The sequence below is a fragment of the Salvelinus sp. IW2-2015 genome, unplaced genomic scaffold (genome assembly GCF_002910315.2).
Source record: "Salvelinus sp. IW2-2015 unplaced genomic scaffold, ASM291031v2 Un_scaffold2338, whole genome shotgun sequence".
Lineage (NCBI taxonomy): Eukaryota > Metazoa > Chordata > Actinopteri > Salmoniformes > Salmonidae > Salvelinus > Salvelinus sp. IW2-2015.
Genome location: NW_019943663.1, coordinates 53,472 through 57,124, shown reverse-complemented (window position 1 = coordinate 57,124; position 3,653 = coordinate 53,472). Strand labels below are relative to the sequence as shown.

Sequence of the window (3,653 nt, the reverse complement as noted above, 5' to 3'; positions counted from 1 at the left end):
GATTCTCTGGTGGTGAAACCAAGCCTATGATGATGCTGTTTTAGAAGGTGGTGGAGACCAACCTCTATTCATCTGTTAGGCTAATACACTAAAAATGCACACAAAGCAGGATATCAATCACATCGGAAATTAGTAAGAAGTTTGTTCCCCCATTCAAAACCCATTTCTAATAGGCTAACTTGTAATGTGCTCTTTGCTATTCATCTTTATACTCCTGTTTACATGTATATTACCATAAGTATTTATATATTCCACTACCAGTCACTTTTTATGTATAAACCCACCTCAATATTATAACAGCATAAGCCTATTTTTTGTGTTCAGGTCTGATGGGCTGTGAGAAGCAGTAAACATGGAACACTTTGAGGCTGCTCCAGGTTGGTAAGTACAGTCTGCGTTGRCTTGTTGTCATTCACGTACATGCTAGGCCTATGCAATACATGGCACTTTTGCTGCCGCTGATTCAATGKAGGAAGYKAGCTGCTAACGCAAAYATGTAGTTTGTCTAARRCAMATTTTTTTGCCTCTAAATATGTAATTTGGGGCTTCATAAGTGCCAATAGTGTTTCAGTGAGCTGTTGYTTYGTTTTGAGTGCAGTCGTGCCTCTTCTGTCTATACSATTCGTCATGCTAATTCACATTTTAATTAATGTCCGTCAAGCCCTATGGTTAAAYCAATATTCACAGGCTTGACTACCCCATTAGAGGCTTTAGTACTGAGTAATACATGTATATGGTTTGTTCAGATTCTCAAWTCCACAGCAAGRGCAGTAATTCWGATATTTTGGAAATGCTTACAATCAAATTCAYTTATATGTGGGCCTATCTTTTATGGAGCCGTTATGGCAGCTCTTACTYATAGATCTAACGCATGTTCTCAATTTAGCCAGTCTGTACAGTACATTSTGTTCAATCAGTCTGAAAGCTGACATATCACTCATGTAAGGTTTCTTTTAGAATCCATTACAGTAATATCCTTCTCATGAGACTATTAGCAGATCACTCAAACATGATTGGGAGATTGGCTAAACCAAGAATGTGATAGTACTGTAAGGCCCCTCTGGCTTAAAGCAATCCAAGACCTGTGGATCTGTAGTGACCCATTTTAAGGTCAGACYTCTCCCTGACCTGACCCTGATATCTKATTTCCTCCCCACTGGGCMGGCTGMCAGGCGGGCACACCCTCRCTAAGGCACCTGCAGAGCAAGACGCCGGTCCTTCCCTGTGATACACTCATCACATGCCTCCCTCTCCCACAAATGAGCTGTGATTGAGGTGATTGGGATTTCCAGAGGCTGTCACAATGGTTTTGACTAGCAAATAGARGGGTGGTAATGGGAGAGACAGGCCTGTTATGAGAGCCCTGTCAGGGATAAGATAATGCGTCAGAGTGAAGAGGTTAAAGACACCGCTTCCCAGTTAATAATTAATTGGCGTCCGTGTGGCGGATCCACTCCAACGCTCCCAGTCATCACTTGATAATTGCTTTACATTTAATTTGGCTTTGGAGAGCATTTTTCAAGCGAAGTAAATTGTGCTTAGTGTTAATAATATGAACCCGTCTTCAGACACCGGTTTGGTCAGAAACCAATGGTGAATAGACAAAGGTAGGCAAAGTGTGCCAATTTGAACGCTGGAGATGGTGTCTCCATTTCTAAGTAGTTTATCTTAAACACTAATTTACATTGTCGTTTGACAGGGGGAAATATATCTATGGTTCTGTGATTTAACAAAGAAGATAATTGTTACCATTATCAAAATTTAATTTGGGAATAATACCTTTTTACAATTGTATCATAGTATGACTGATGATTAGGGGATTCATAATACTATTACTTTTACCTGGGATGGATTAAAAGAGTAGGCCTATTATTGTACACCACAGTAACTCACTTCTATAACGTATTAGAATGCTATCATGTGAAATGAAAAGTCTGAATAGGCATCTTATTGCGTACTATAAGAGCAGGGGCGAAAATCTGATATCAACCTTGGATCGGACAATTACATGAAATTTTCTCAGGAGCAATTCCTGAGGGGGACACCAAAAGTAGTGCTGTAACACATAGAATATGTTGAATATGTTAAATGTATATTGAGGGACCATAATCACTACTACTGGATAATTGTTAGGTACAGTAGTTAACTGAAGGGTTGTCCCAACTTGTTTAAATCATTATAATACTACTAATAATAATAGTTATAGCAGTGTTCCTTATCAGTGCAGTGTTCCTCTCTCTTGAAACGTCAACACTCTGTTTGCAAGAGTTTGCGGTTCTATAAATTGTGGGTGTGGCTGATATGGTTTTGTGCATCACTGAGGTAACTGGACGATGCTGTGCCACTGTCCCCTATACTGGTGCTGCTGGCAACAAGGGTGACACCTGGTCCTGCCGTGGCTGTGACACTGTCCTCTGAAGTCTCTCTCCTTGGCTCTTTCCTTCTCACCACCCTCACTGACTCACAGTCTGTCTCCTAGAAAATAAATAAGGTGTTTGCTGTACTCCTAACTACCGGTACCCAAAACTACACAATTAATCACAACAGCAATACCATTGCCTTAAACAAATCTTGGTTCAGTCACCAGTTTAAGTTGAGAGTGGGGGTATCCATGGCATTTTCCAATTATGTCCCTATTTTACAAATCAAAAAAATGGAGAACCTTTCATAATGTTGCCAAACAAAGACTCAACAAACTTACCTGAGACTCCCTGTCTCTGCCAGTCTGTCCCTGCATATCTGTCCCCAGCTCTGCTGTCTGTGTGCCATCTGTTGCCTGCTCTGCCTAATGACATCATTGTGAAACATTTCCATTAGCATTTCACTTCTTTCTTATGAACATTTTATCAACTGGTCTTTGAGATATTAGGCTACTAGAGTTCTTACTTTGCGTTTTGGTGTACTGAAAAATACTCTGATGTCCGTCTTTTTACTTTTTTCTGACATTTTTCTACCTGGCTGGCTGATCGGTCTAGCTGCACACACACATTTACACAACACATGCTGCAACGTTTTGAAATTTTAAACATAGTTTGTTTCATATTGGCAGGCTTCCAACAATAGCTGAATTTGCAAAGCTAGCGAGCACCAATTCCGTTTCTGTGGTGTTTGCTATAATCTCTACCTGGTTAAAGGTGAAAAAAAATAAAATTCACTAGCGACAATTTAGCTTTTGCAACGAGACCATTAAATATATTTAAGACAATGGTATAAGAGAGTGTAGTTCTGTTCAGTTTGGACTTCAGTTTATCGCTAACCTTATCACAGGGACTTTGAAGCACTACAGCTGCATGCTAATTTTGGAATATACTGACGATAGCAAAATATCCATCTTTGACGACCACATAAATGGAAAGGTACTAGCTAGCTTGATAGTTAATGTTTGCTTTAGTTTGCGCGCTAGCTCTGCAAATTCAGCTAGTGTGTGAACCTGCAACATTAAAAAAATATATACATTCCTAAGGCGCGATTGACTGGATTACCTCACGTCAGTTACGTACACTGAGTGCCTTTCGGACAGTAGATACGAACCCTCTATTACCTTGCCAGCTAAAGAACTGGCAGTGGATCAAACCATTGTGAGGCAAAGGGCGGGGGGGTCACAATCTTGTGAAACTTAAAAACGCGCTATTAAGTGTCTATAAATCACACAG

The 3,653-nt window shown here is 40.2% G+C and overlaps 1 protein-coding gene across 1 annotated transcript in view; it reads left to right on the top strand.

The window, feature by feature from the left end:
* The window catches only part of LOC112073695 (serine/threonine-protein kinase 33-like), a 50,642-nt gene that overhangs the window by 29,117 nt on the left and 17,872 nt on the right, over positions 1–3,653 (top strand). Inside the window, 1 exon segment of the mRNA XM_024140946.2 lies at positions 325–381. The gene's annotated coding sequence lies outside the window, so the exon portion shown is untranslated.